The sequence below is a fragment of the Amborella trichopoda genome, chromosome 2, assembly GCF_054954075.1.
Source record: "Amborella trichopoda isolate Santa Cruz 75 chromosome 2, AtrichopodaSantaCruz75HAP2 v2.0, whole genome shotgun sequence".
Classification (NCBI taxonomy): domain Eukaryota; kingdom Viridiplantae; phylum Streptophyta; class Magnoliopsida; order Amborellales; family Amborellaceae; genus Amborella; species Amborella trichopoda.
The window spans coordinates 58538329-58554522 of record NC_142337.1 but is presented as its reverse complement, the minus strand read 5'-3'; positions in this window follow the sequence as shown (position 1 = coordinate 58554522).

Below are 16194 nucleotides of genomic sequence, written 5' to 3'. Positions count from 1 at the left end.
CATATATGCAACAACAACAGGTTAGTATCTTTCTTTCTTTCCTCCACACAGTAAGTCTCTCTCCACCTCTCTCTCTCTCTCTCCAGTTGGGGTTGCATACCCCAACCTCAACCCCTCTCACTCTCTTTCTATATATATATATATATATATATATATATATATATATATATATATATCCACCCACGTATATGCAGCAACAACAAGTCAGTATCTTTATCTCTTTCCTCCACATAGTAAGTTTCTCTCCACCTCTCTTTCTCTCTCCACATAGTAAGTTTCTCTCCACCTCTCTTTCTCTCTCCACATAGTAAGTTTCTCTCCACCTCTCTTTCTCTCTCCAATTGGGGTTGCATGCCTCAACCTCAACCTCAACTTCTCTCTCTCTTTATATATATATATATATATATATATATATATATGTTGGGGTAGGGATCTAGACAATGACGCACAGGTCGTGGGCGTTGTAGGCTAATTATTCAGGACAATGACAATGACAATGAGGGGCAAAACATAAGCCAAGGAGGCGATGAGCATGAAAAGTTTAAAGTCTAGGTGACTATTGCCAAGAACTTCACAAGGTAGTATTTTTACTTTGCAATGAAGTATTGTTGCTGTCCTGCAGACTCCACCAGGTTCACAGCGATTTTTCCCCACGTCAACCTTGATAGCGAAACTTAAGAAAATCTCAAACCGCATCGTCGATTTTATTAATTTTGAGCGTTTTTTTTTTTTACTGTTGTGTACTATGTAATCTCCTTCAATTACTAGATCACTGAAAAAATATTGCTTCAAGTGCCTACAAATTTTCTCTGAAACCCAATTACGCTTATAATATTTTTTTGTTTTGCTTATTTTATATGACAATAAAAAAAAAACATGTAAATTTTAAACATTTTTTACAAATTTATTACAACTTTTTTGGGATTTTTTATTTTTCAGTAAAAGCTCGACACTCTTCATTATTTTGAACACTGATACTATGAGCTATTTATATTTGGTACAAGTAAGTCACAATCAGTTATAGCCATTTTTTTTTTTAACTTTAAGTCTAATGAGATTCTTATGACCAACCGATTTGAAATCTGATCGACAAGAATGTTTCTCCCTTTGTACCAAAAGAAATTTGTATAATTTTTAAAGTTTCAATCTCTTACCACATAATATACTCATTGTAGGTTATTTGAGTGGTTCCCGACTTTTAGTCATGATGGAGATTTTTTTTTTTTTTTTTACCAAAAGTAGGGGGATGTGGTGCAGTCCAATTAATTATATATTTTAATGTTAAAAGTACAATGATTTAGAAAAAATTACAAAAACCTCCCAAAGTATACTATTATTGCAACTTGCCCCCCAGCTAATCTTTCCTCTCACTTTTTTCTCCACAACCACCTATCATCGCAAAAACCCCCTAGATAAAAAGTTGTTATTTTTTGGACCAAAATGCCCTTCTTGTAAAAAAAAAAAGTCAATTGGCAGTTCCAAGTATCGTATTGCCGGAGTGACCAATTCAACAGCCGGAACGATGTGGCTCCAAAAATTGTACTGCCGGAGCACTTGTCTTCATTGCCGGAGCGACCTATTCAACCGTTGGAGCATTTGTGGCTCCAGAAGGGTTACTGTCGGAGCCAGTCATTGCATTGCTGGAGCACGTCTTCATTGCCGGAGCGACCCTCTGCATTGCTGGAGCATGTGTCTTCATTGTCGAAGCGAGCTTTTGCATCGCTGGAGCGTGTGTCTTCATTGCTGGACTGACCCTCTACAATGCTGGAGCGCATGTCTTCATTACTAGAGCAAACCTCTACATTGCTAGAGCACGCGTCTTCATCACCGAAGTAACCCTCTGCATTGCTGGAGCTCGTGTCTTCATTGTCGGAGCGACCCTCTGCATTGCTGAAGCGCGTATCTTCATTGCACGACCCTCTAAATTGCTGGAGCATGTCTTCATTGTCGGAGCGAGTCTTCGCATTGCTGGAGCACGTGGGTAAAACACACAGGGAGAGAGTAGTGGGTAAAAGCCACAAGGAGAGAGAAGGGGTAGTTTAGTCTCTCTTTTTTTTTTTTTGGATTGGGGGTATTTGCAAGAAGATGTGGTTGTGGGGAAAAAAATAAAAAGAAAGGTTAGCTGGGGTTAGGGGGCAGTGTTTGTAATTTTTTCATGAAGGTATTGAACCAATACACTTCAAGGGAAATGCTAAGTATAAGGCAGTCCAATGTTTCCTGTACCAAACTACCCCAAAAATGGGTTGAAAATAAAATACAAAAACAGTTCGGATATTTGCAATACTGGATCAACAACAAAAAGTGAATAAAAAAATACAAGAAAGGGAGACCTCAATGTAAAATATTAGAAAATATGGATTAGAGCATAATTCTGGTAAAATTTTGAGGTTTGTAAATTTTTCCCTTTTTTAACTAGAAAGACGGCTGTTCAAAAACAAAATAATAAAGAAGGAAATTCACGTCCGTACCGTTTTGTAAAACGGTTATAACAAAAAGCACCCAAAATAGGGATTATTACTCCGAAGAACGGGCCGCTCAAAATTTTATATTTTTAAGCGAATTTTGCTAATCATCGCCACTTAGTAACATCAATTGCCCAGGCCTCATTTTTTTTTAAGTTTAAGGTGATCCGATATTTCTAATATTGGATTAGACCTCATTTTTTGAAGATTGAAGACAATCTTTATCTTCTTTTTTTTTTTAAGGTTTAAAGCAGTCAAAAGTTTTTAACACCGGACCATATCATTTTTTAAAGGTTTAAGGCAGCCTAATGTTTTTAACATCGGATAGCATTTAGACATCAATTTTTTAAAGTTTGAAATGGTCATAAAATCAAAAAAAAAAATTTAATATGCAATCTCATGTTTAACACATCGGACTAAAAACAAACTTGAAAAAAAAAAATGTAAAATCGGATGACAAGGACATGTGCATAAATGTGGCATATTTTTGGAGGATCACATAATAATGGTCAAATAAAATCATACGGAAGTAATTTTCCTAAATAAAAATGGGTTTGGGTCTTCGAATCTACTTGGTGAGCACAATGTAGATTTGTCCCATGCGGCCTCAGAGTAGTTTTGGAGTCCAAGTATGGGGAAGCGATCTACTGTATCTATTAAAAACATTTTAAATTTTTTAAAATAGTTTCAGAGGTATAATTCTTAAAAGGAAAATTGTTTCAAGAGTTCGGGTATGCATTTCTACAAATGCATCCCCATATATAAAGCATTTATTTTAAAGATGGATGCAAATGGGCAGTTCATCAAAAAACAGACGAAACTAACGATCCAACCTTATGGAAAAACGGGGCTGAACCAAACCAAAAGCAGACTTTGTGGCAGAATGAATGTTCACCCCGCCTGACTATCAATAGGAATTGATATGTCATTATAGCATTTATTTTTCCATGTCCATAATCTCCATGTTAGAGATTACATGCTCTTAAAAATTGGGTCCAAAAATCCATATCAAAAATAGATTTTTAGGAGGGGACTCATTTCTAAGTGGATTCATAGAAACGGCGTCCTAAAAATTGTAACAAAAAAGAAAATTCATGGCAAATTTTCTTCCTTACTAATTTTGTCTATGATGACACTCAAATATAATTTCCATTTGAGTACTGACAAAGTACTAAGATTGCTTAATATTTCAATACTTACATTATAAGTTGACATTATAGACAAAGTTAATTGTTTTTACCTGTCTTCCTATGCCATGCATACGTATGGAACTCGTCTTCAACGTATCTTCTTGTTCAAACTGAACTGATCACATCCTATACAACTAACATACTGGCAGGAAGAAGCCAAGGATTGCCATAGTGACATTCAAGCTAGAAATAGATTGGTAAGAGATCTTAATTGAGAGAGAGAGAGAGCTAGGGTTTCATAGAATGAATGGGCAAAAATACATTAGTTTCAAACCTCCTAAAATGCGAAGTTAAAAGGCAAAAGTATCGGGTGGTTCAAAAGTCTAGCTTTCAAAACTCCCAAATACATCAACTTATGTGTGTTTTGGAAGTTCAAAATTTGGCATTTCAAACGACTTTATACATGATCTCAGTTCGAAAGTTGAACTTTTAAACTACCAAAACATGTAATTATTTTATTTAGGTTGTTCAAAGTTAAACTTTTGACACATGGGTAAAATGGAAACAATAAACTAAAAAAAGGTAAGACCTTTCCTGTCATATTTCTTCCCATCGGTGGGTAAATTTCTCTTGTAAATTGAGGTAAGGCAAAGCAACTAGCATCCACCCTCACCAAGGGCTTCTAATCTTCCTATGGAGGCAAGGACTGGAAGCTCTTGAGCGAGAGTGAAGGTGAGGTGCCATGAGAATCTCTCTTTCTTCTTTTCCTGTCTGGATAGATAGAAAAGATGAGGACATCTCACCTACTTATAATGACATCAATAATATATAAAAAAAAAAAAAAAAAACTTATAGTGCCATCAATGGCATATTATAGTGAGGTAAGGCAAAGCAACTTGCATCCACTCTCACCAAGGGCTTCTAACCCTCATATGAAGTTAAGGACTCGAAGCCCTTGAGGGAGAGTGAAGGTGAGGTGCCATGAAAATCTCTCTTTCCTTTGTTCCTATATGCATAAAAAGTAAAGGTGATGACACCTCAACTATTTATAGTGCCATCAATGGCACATTATTATGTGGGACCATTTAATCACAAACATTTCAGCAGACAAGAGATGATGGGGAATTAATTCTTGTTACTTATTCAATAATTTATTTCATGTTTTTTCATTCTTTTGGTCTTCATAGTGATCAACAAAATTTCCAACAAGCCCAAACGTGGATAAATTGATCAATCCAATTTTGATAACTTCGAGTTTAGTTAAAGACATACTCCACAGCCATCCAATTTAAATTCTGACAAACAAGAGTGATTGTGACCTCTTTTTACTAAAAATAAATGACCTATGTATTTTTTCTTAAATAATATATAATTAGAAATGAAATTTGTATCCAAATCTTTAATTGTAAGGGTGGTACCATGGCGTTTAGTATGCTGGATTAGCATAAATTTCTTTTGGTTGGTTGGCCTGATTAGCAAGGACTTTAATTATCTTGATTAAATATTCATTAGATGTGAATATATATAATTTTAAAAGAAACCAATCGAAAGAATGCAAAGTGGTTGACACTAATTATGCAGTCTACATTAATTTCAAAATCTGTAAAGTATTGACATGTTGTAGATATCAAGGGGACAATTTGCAATCTAAATGGCTTTTTTTTATAAAAAAAAAAGAGAAAACTTACATGAAAAAGAATTTTGCGAGTTGGGGGACTCACTAGCCCATACAATCACAAACGTCCATTTTTAAGATGAACATACACAGCTAAGGATCCCTATCCAATGGATAGGAAAAAATTCTAACAAAATTTTAAACTTTTATCTTCTATATTTTATTTTTACATTCATGATCATTATAGTGGAGATCATGGACCGCAACAAATTTGGATCCAAGATGGATGCAAATAATGGGTGTTCAAGGGAGCCCACATGAAAATACTATGAGTCGGGGGGCTCACAAAAACCGGGTCCAATTCGTTATCATGGTATCTTCAAGTGAGATTAGGTTGTCACTTGGAAGATATAGGTTGACCCCTTGATCACTTAAGGGCCTTGGAATAAGGTGCAAAAATATAAAAGTAATTCCCTTTGACAATCCTCTCAATCAAAACAGTGAAGGGTGAAAGGCTTTTCACTATCCTTAATTTTATGGGCAATTATTCACAAGAATCAAAATGGTGACCCAAAGAAATAAAAATATAAAAGGTTAATTTTTTGTATTTATTGCAAAGTGGATGCTTTAATTATGAAGATGCATCGTATTATCCATAATTCCATATTAGAAGATTGCCTACCACTTAATATCCTATTTGCAAGAAAATAAGAGGAAAGAAAATCATTGGCTGAATCAGAATTACGACATTAAAACTTAGGTTACCCCCAAATGATAGATTATCCATAGAAGAAGGAGCACGTTCTATAATGTGTATTTTGAGAATGGCTGATGAAACCACAACTATGACTAGTTAAGCTCCGGATTACTCTTATCATCATCATCATAACCTTTTTCCAATTATTTGGGGTCAGCTACACAAATTCTGGTCTTCCGGATTACTCTATATTTTTTAAGAATTCATATACTACAGTTGTTGCTTTATTGGTAGGTAATTTCAAGAAAATGCTCTTGAAAAAAATGTAGTATCAGTTGTGAAACCCTTTCTAGCCATTTGCTTCTCGTAAATGTGCTAAATTAGGAAAGGGGTTGGGTCATGAAGGTAGCACCCCCATACCTAGTTGTCACGTTGTGGTTTCCAATCTTGCTGACACCACCCATTGACATATTCAAAAAAATCAAACTCTCTAATCTTTATGAAAAAAACGGGTCGAGGCCTGTCTTGCCTACTGAATTGCCCCAGAAAAAAAAAAAAAAAAGTGCTAAACCACACAAGGGTTGCACATTGGCTCATCTCCATTACCAAGTGCAAATAACGGAAAAGATGTTTTCAGTAAGAAGTTTTTACCTCATCAAATTTTATAAGAATCCTCTCTGTTGTATGATTGACTTGAATCGATTTGTAAACATGTCCTAGTTTTCAGCAACGTTAAAAGAATAATTGATTATTTTGAGAAAAAAGAAGAACGAGAATTTATTCCTTGTATCATATCCAGTCCAGTACAATGATTTGTGATATCAAAGTCCCACATGATATTATTATGCCTATTATATGTAGCATTATAAATAACTAGAATGGCTTCACGATATCTATGCACATGGGAGTAAAGGAACAACAAAAACTTTCAGGGCACCTAATCTTCACTCTCCCTCAAAGGCTTATACTCCTCACCATTCGTAGTAGGAGGAATAGAGGCCTTAGGGGAGAGTGGATGCTAGGTGTTTTACCTTCTATCAATCGGTTATACTTCCCAGCCCTGGCCTTAGCTCAACCCTGGTACCTACAGAGGTGGCTCAAGCCCCACCCAGCCCTGGCAAAGCCGAAGAGGCCCTGGCTTTGTCAAGGCAGGGCTGAGCCCATTACGTTAAAAGCAAACAAAAGAAAAACAATAATAGAAAAGGGCTGGGCTGGGCTAGGCCGAACTGGGCCACCCCTATTGCAGACCTAGCCAAGCCTGTCCCAACCCTGTCCTAGAGCCATGGTGGCTTGGGGCAAGTCCAAGCCCTAGTTTTCTAGAGCTGGGCCAACCGGCCCATTGCCAGCCTATAAATAAATGCAACATAGTTCTTGAACTCTTCGGTTTAATGCCATAATTGCTCCATTGTTTTTTTTTATTCCTTGGCATGACTGATTTTATTTTTTTTAATTTCTTTTCCTTTTTTTTGAAATTTTGCTATGTAAAGATCAACTCAAAATAGTTGCCAAATCCTACAGTTCCAAGCTAGGAAGCAGTGATCTCTGCATGGAGTAGAGGTGAGAAATAAATGCCAATTTCTAGAAAAGCAATTTTTGATCTGAAATTTAATGGGTCTAAAATAGCTGGAGCATATTAGGTCTTTATTTGAAGATAGTATGTATATTGTGATTTGACAAATGTGTTTTGATATTTTTTATTTCAATTTAAGGTGGAGATATGGATTTACTATGTTCCTCATTTCATTTTCAATGGCTTATGGGTACAGCTGAAGGTTGGGAATTTCATAGAGCGTGGGAGTGATGTGAGGTCCAGTCTCATGTGATTTTTAGAAATGTCGTTGCATTACACTATGATACAATCGGTGCATTGGATCGTTGCTCTTTCCTATTGTTGCATTATACTATGATACAACCGGTGCATTGGATCATTGCTCTTTCCTACTTTAGAAAAGTAGTACTTAAAAATCTTCAAGGGGAGGATCTTTTGTTAGAAAAGCTTGACATTATCTGGAGATTATTTTTCATTGTAGAAAATAAATAAAATATTTAGAATTAGAGACACTTTAAGGGCCACGTTAGTTATTAAGGGGCTTGATTTAGGGGTGTTTTTTGTGTGCTTTAGAGAACATGGTTTTGAGATAAAGAAATATAGGGAAGAAAAACAAGCACCAATTTGAGTCCTTTAGAGCCTGTTTGGTTGGTTCCCTAGATTTTGATTTCGGGGAATCCCATATCAAGGAAAACCATCCAAAAGTCATGTTTGGATGCTCTTTGAAGGAGCGATAAACACTTCCACGGGAATTCACATTTCCACCTATCAAGCCAAATAGCTAGAAATGTTAATTCCACCGAAATAGGTAGAATTGATATTTCTTGGAAATGACGGACTTCAAAATTTCACGGTAAGTTGTATGAACAAAATTGTTGGGTGTCCGCCCAAAAGAAAAATGACCCAAACCATCTTCCAGGCAATCCAAATAGTGATTTTGTATCTTCCAGATATCTACTAGATGCTATCCAAACAACATACACCTATCTTCTGGAAAATACCAATTTCAGGAACTACCAATTCCATGATACACATTCCAAATAGTGATTGTGTATCTTCCACACCGCTACCAGATGCTATCCAAACAAACAACAATCACCCATCTTTTAGGAAATACCAATTTTAGGAACTACCATATCCAGGATACACATTCCCACAAGAGTCACATTTCCAAGGAGAGAAGAATAAAATGGAAATCATGCCTAAGAAAAAAGTGTTTGAGAAGATATTGTAAGTTTGTTGTTTTTCTTGCACAATGGATTTTATTTTCCCTATTGTTTTTACCTGCTTGTATCACAACCGGGGTTTTCTTTTGTAATTAAGTGCTTTATTTTTTATTTTTTATGCGAGTACAAGAAGTAGGATGATAAATCTTAATCGGAATGGTTGGATAATTTACCAATCAAACATAGAAGATCTTTTATTTTACAAGGACTTCTATACCCCCAATGAAGGAAAAATCAAGAAATTAGAGGATGTACCAAAGGTAGAGTGATCTAAAGCACACGAGAGCACTCACAACTATTTGACATTCGTTTGATACTATAGTAATTCATTATGTGCCCATTGAGAAGACTGCAAAATCCCTGTGAAGGAAGTTGCAAGACTTGTATAAGAGAAAGACATAAAAACCTTTATGGTTCAGGCAGTTTAAAGAGGGAAACGCTATAGATGACTATTTAAATGAGGGAAAAAGTTTATATAAGGATGCTACCTTATAATGTAGAACTACGAATGCCTCTCAAAAATCCATCGGAAAAGGTAGTTTTAATATTGAAAAACGTTTTGATTGGTCATCTCGACATCGAGATATATGATTACGAAAAATAAGAAAAATTTAAGTCTTAGAAATAGTGCATTTTACAACATATTATCTACACCGTCTATTTTCAAGATTTTCATATGTTTATAGATCTACTTGATTTTAACCATTTTTTAAATTTAAAATTTTATAATTAAATATAAAAATAGATTTTAAGATAATCCTAATAACATTTTACATCAAAACTATTTACCATGATAAAATTTGAAGGTGCACCTTACCTCTACACCTACGGATGCACCCGTATGCCAACTGCACCCTGAAATGAGACGCACAAGATTCTCATTTGGTTGAGATGCACTACCATTGACTAATATGGTTTTTTTTTTTTTTTTTTTTGTTTTTTGAGAAACAACAAATATGGTATTGGATGATAAGTTGCCAGCTTGTTATTGCTTTGCTCATTGCCAAATAGTTGGGAAATATTGGTTGTTTATTGTAGCAGCTCAAATCATTCAAAAAGAAAAGTGACCTTGAGCCTGGTGACTAGCATGTCTTTTTTAATGAAAATACCAGGAGAAAATTATTGGGCTCTCCTCGACTACAAGCTCGTTTGGATCGTGTGAAAACTTGCATCATGAAATGATTTTCATATAAAACATACAGTTACCCACGTTTGGTTCGTGCATAAAACCAGTGAAAACTTGATATGAACATAATCATCACAAGTGAAGTGGGAGATAGAATAATGTTCAAAATAAAGAAGTGTGAGATAGATCTACGACCAAGGAAAAGAATGAGTTGTTGCCAGTGTTCGTAAAATCGAATCGGAAAGGCTAACCAGACATGGGCTCGGAAGCGGTTTAACCGGCCTAATCGGTAAACATACCAATTCGACCGCTCTAACTAGGCAAGTCCCGAGCGGTTAAAAAGTGTTAAAAAAATAAAAAATATACCAAAAAAAAAAATCTACTAAAATATGGAAAGCATATAAATAATGATTAAAACAAAACACATTCAAATGAAGTTGAAAATTAATGAAACAAATGGATTTTAACGAATCGATTTGTGCAAGGTTATTTTTAAAATTTTCTAAAAAAATAGGGGAAAATATAAAGTGAGCATTAATGAACAAAACAACTTTTAATATTTACTATAATGTAAATAAAATTAAAAAAAATACATTACAAATCAATTTCCTTGTTTTTAGGAATTTATATACATTTTTTTTATTTTTTTTAAAATATCGTTTGATCACCAAAACCGAATCGGCCACTCCAAGCAGTTAGCAGTTAGATCGCCCAATTTTGCGAACACTGATTGTTACCACTGTGGCAAAATGGGAAATGCAAAAAAAAAACATCTTGCACGTACAACAAACGTAAGTAACCCACTGTATAAAAAGATTTGCACTTACTAAATATGGGAAATAGAAATCTACCCCCTTATTTTCCAATAAATAACCAATGTTTTCCCTTTAAAAATAGAATTAGACCATTTACCTTTGATACAAGGTAGTCACATTAATTTTGACCATTCGATGTAAAATTGGGTGGCTGCAATTATTCCATTGACCAAGCTCAAATTTCAAACGAAACTTTCTCGATCTTTGTGGCACATCCAAATTATCAAATTTCACATCAAATGCTTGTAAAGAATTGTAACCACCTTGTACTAAAGATAAATGATCTTATTGTGTACAATCCCTATTTGGAAATGCTAAAATGGGCTGAAATCCCCATATTTATCTCTTTTTAGAATCCCAAAAGCTATTCTACTCTCTTGAGAGTATAGTATTTATTTACTCCCTCAATGAAAACCCCACTTAGGGCTAGTTTTAGAACCCTAAAATTTGGGGATATAGCTTCTTTAATAAAAAAAATTTCCTAGTTGTACCCTCAGAACACTTAAAAAAATCAATATTGAATAGAAACTATCTAATTTTTAAAGGGTGAGATTTAAGTGTTAGAAAACTCAAATTTTAAATTTTTGTTTGTTGTTTTTTAGAATAATCATCTAGTGATCCTATAGTGATTATCAAATTTTAAGATTAAAAAAATCCTCCCAAGTCGGTCATCTAACCGAGGGAGTAGAAATAAACTATGTTCCAAAGCGAGTATGGTATACGTGCTCTAAAGAGGGAGCAAAAATTTGCACCTTTTCCATTCGTCTTTCTCTTTCCGAGAGTGTGTTGAAGGAAGAGAGGGCTGCCAAAACCCCCTCTTCCTAAAAGTATGGAAGCCACTACTTCCATGCTTTAGTATGGAAAGGGTGGCAACGTTTAAGTTTTAACATGGAAGGTGTGCCTTCCTAAAAACAATTTCAAACAATATTTTTGGATCTCATAGAAGCTGCAAGTTCTATCTTATGACTTGTATGAGCGTGTAGCAATGGAATTTGGCCAAAATTTTTACCAAAACCAATACACCAGAAAAGTGGGGCAGAAATCCGCCCCCGCCTTCTCTCTCTGCCTCTAAAAGGAGCGCCTGAAATCAGGCTCCTTTTTCTTCTCTCTAGTGGAAATCTCACTCTTTTTTTCATCTCTCTCCAGGTATTTAGTGATTTATATTTTTATCAAATTTTTCGGTTTTTCATCTTTGGGAAAAGTTTATATATAGCGGATGTTCTAAACAATCAAATTTGAGCCTACCTCAAAACTTATTAGAAGAGGTTGTTTTGATGCTCAAATATCTTCAAATTGATCATCTCGACATCAAAATGTATGGGTATGAGAAAAAAATAGATTTCAAATTTTGGAAATAATGTATTTTATAACGTATTTTTGAAACATCCATTTTCAATATTTTCAAGTGTTCATAGATCTATCAATCTACACTGTTTTAAAGCTTTAAACTTTATAAATAAATATAAAAATATATTTTAAGGCTATTACAAATATTTTCGGTATTGAAACCACATTTCTCTACACTATTTGAAGGTAGGCTCTAATTTGATTGTTTAGAGCCTAGGCTCTATACAATCCGCACCCTTCATCTTTTAGCCCCAATTGGGATCGTACCACCGGACAACTTTCAAAAAGTCCAAAACTCACAAACTTAAAGGTTTATTTTGAGGATAAATTGATTTGTCATTCGGATGACAAGAGTTCATTTTCCCCTTAAAAAGGAAAAAGCCTATATAAGGTATGGGTGGCAATTGGGTGACTTACCAGGTGAGCGGGTCGACCTGAAACAATTGCCACATTAGGTCCAAGTCTAGGTCCTAGCAGGTCAAACCCAAGTCTAAATGACTTAAACCCACAAGGGTTGGGTTTGGGTCCGGCTTAGATCAGGTCATATTTGGATCCAGATTAACCAATCTCCCGACCCGTTATTTGTAAGTATACAAATATATAACTTTATAAGTTAAATAATATGAAGTATATATTATAAAATATATATATAATAAATTTTTATTTCCAGACCTGACCCGGTGGGTCAGGTCCAGGTCAAAATGCCTTGGACCCAAGTAAGGTGCGCCTAAATAATCCTCTAGAAGAGAGCATTTCAACGTTAGAGAACCCTCCAGTTAATAATCTTGACCCCAAAATATGTGGATATCAAGAAAAAATGAATTTTAAGTCCCAAACATAGTTTATTTTCTAACAAGTTATCTGGACCATCTATTTTCAAGATTTTTAGTTTTTGTAGATCTACTCAATATGTACTATTTCTGTAGTTTTCAATTTCATAACAAGGAATAAAAATAGGTTTTTTAGCTATCATAAACTTTTTGACACCAAAATTATATACATTTAAATTTTAGAGATGTATCTTACTTCTACATAGGGGTGGCAATGAACCCGGACCCAACCCATACCCGCTAGGTACACCCAACATGGATCCGAGTTTTGGACCTGCGGGTAGGGTCCGGGTCCAATAAAAGATACCCGGATAGTTTCGGGTCCGGGTACGAGTCCTGCTATACCCGACCAGGCGGGTACTCGAACCTGAATTTTTAGTTTACCCAAAAACGAAAGCCCCAACCCTAAAACCGTTTCAATACTTTTCATCTTCCTCTGGTTCCCCAAACGTCAAACCCCATCATTATCTTCTCTCTCTCAATTTCTTGGAGACATAACTATCTCTCTAGATCTCAAATGTCTCTCTCTCTTTCTAATCGCCCACCCCTCAAAAATTAGTTCTTTTTTGTTCACCATTGTAGGCTACAAAGAAAGAAGCTCATAGTGAGGGTAGCAATAGACCTGACTGGATCTGGGAATCAATGGGTACGGGTATGGGTCCAAGTTTTGGACCCGACAAATCGGGTCCGGGTCCAAAACTTAGACTCGAATGCACTCGGATCTGGGTCTAGGTCCTGGTCCTTGTCTTGGTCCATCCGGAACCGACCCATTTCCACCTCTACTTCTACAATATAAGGAGTGCGCCTTGTACAAAGTTATAAAGCACACCCTTCCTTAAAATATTCGTCAAGGAATTGCGCTTCATGCAAAGAGAAACCATTGGCCTAACATTTTAATTTGGAATTGGAAGAAATAAAAAAGTGGTTTAGTTGGAACTTGGAATTATTGTCCCTTTTTTAATAACTACCAAAAAAAGCCTCCACGTCAAAAATATAAAATTGCAAAAAAAAAAAAAAAGACAAAAATCAAGCTGCTTATTAACCCATGAGTCACTCAATATTACCCTAATATCAATTTAAGGTCTTGTACTCTTCTGTTTGAGTGTGTGTTTGAGAGAGAGAGTTATTTTGTGTATGAGAGAGACGGTCGAGGCTAAATTTTCATAGTCCAACGTCTCAAATTCCATTCACATGTAGTCAAAGACGTTCTAACGTACAGCATGTGCTTGCATGTGTATAACAGTGTTTTATCGTTCGTTACATTTGTGCGTGGGTGTTACAACCAAGAGAGAATATGAGAGTTTATTCCGTGCATTAAAGAGAGATAAAGAGTGGGTTAGTTGGTGGTGGTACCATTTGAGCGCCACTAAAACGGTCACGAACTTCATTCTCAATAACACTTTAAAATTTGACTATTTTCAAAACGGATCCCCATTGATTAAAAAAAAAAAAAAAAGGTTTGCTCTTGCCCTTGAGAGAGAGGGAGAGAGAGCATTGTCAACACGCTTTTGTTAACGAATCAAGTTTTTAAGGAAAGGGTGAGAGCGTGACATGCGAACTATTTTTGGCCTCCTACCCCGTAATGGTTCCTCCTGTGTCTTAGGGTTACCATTCTATAACATAGCCTTTTTCCCTTTGTAGGTCATGCATTCCTACAATTGAAGAGGTGATGGAATATTTAGACACATCTTGTCACTCCTTCCCCGTGAAATTAAAAGTGGCAACTACTACCTCTCTCTTTGACTCATTTTCCCTGTTTACCAATGTTGTTGCATTCGTTTTTTGAGTCCTCTTTGGTTTGGTTGTAATTCGGTGCTTCAGTCACTTTGGAGGAAGATTTTGAAATTTAATAAAATTTACTATTAATAAAGTGTATATATATATAAAAAAAAAATTAAAAAAAATCAATATAAAGAAAACATTTCTATGCTTCGACCAAAGTGATCGAAGTTTCAGCCGAAAAGGCCGAATCACACCAAAGCAGGCCAAAGCACAAAATTGCCTTTTTAAAAGACAATTTTGTGCTTCAGCCAAAGCGATCGAATTAGACCGAGTCGCCTGAAGTGGACAGAAGCGACCCAAAGCAGGCTGAAGCAGATGCACTGAAGCTTCGCTTCGCTTCAGTCTAGATAGAAAATCTGAAAACTTTGACCTCTTCGGCCGAAGCAAAGCAAATTAGATATCCATTATTACAGTTTTCTCAAAAAAAATGTATTTTTCGTTCATACCCTTTATCTCTTTTTTTGGGAGAACCACGATTCATGTAGATGATCCCAATGAATTGGAAAAATGCTAACATGATGATGATGACCCTTTATCTCCTTTTTTGTTATTTGTTTTCAAACTTTGACCTTGAAAATCCAGAGCGACAACAGCTTTATATCAAAGTTATATGAATTTTGGATATTGACGTCAAATCTTGAAGATCTGAAATAAAGATTTTTAAGAAACTTCAGACTTTAAAAATCCAAAAACAAGACTTTTAACTTGACTTGGATCATGAAGATCGAAAGTCATAATTTATTTACGATTTTGAACATTGAAGATCCGCAGAACTATTTTGAAAAAAAAAAAAGAAACTACAAAAAAAAAAAAAAAATCGGTATAAATTTAACATACAAAATTTTTGGGAAAAAATTGTAGTAACAAGGAATATATAAGAGTTATGTGTGTAAATTTCTCTATGATTTTTATGAAAGGGATTGTATACAATGAGATCGTTTATCTTCTGTACAGTACAGGGAAGTCACAATTACTTATAACCATCCGATGTGAATCTGATAGCTTAGGTGTGTCACAAAGTTGTTTACGCTCTATTCTGCGTCAATCTTTGGGATGAGATCTGTTCAAATATAAGCAAAAACTTAGTTACTTTTGAAAAAGTAGAAAAAGTGGAGTCACTTGAATTATGGGCTCAGAAAAATCCCAGATCTATAGAAATCTGGTCTTTTTCTGAGTCTACTGGCAGCGCCAACTCCAAATCTATATTTTGACATTAAAAATTAATTTATTTAAATCAAATAATAAATTTATTTTCAAAAAAAATAAAATAAATCAGATAATTAAATAAAGAAAAACAAATTAAATTAAGAAAGATACAATAAATTAAATTAAGCAAAGAAAGATACACCTCTAAGGACCCAAAACCCGGAGTTTCGGGCTTGAATCATACCGTTCTTCTAACTTGCGCCACCATCTCCTTTTTTAGATACATTTGATTGCTGAAATTGATAGATCTAAGGTTCTTTGATCGAGATCTAGAGTTCCTAAGGCATTGAGAAAAGTTGGAAATTTTAGCTAGGGTCTACCTAGGCTTTTCTTGAAATTTCTTAGTATGTATTGGGATTGAAAAAGAATTTCATTAGTTTTCTAAAGGTTTTGGGATCTCCAAATATTG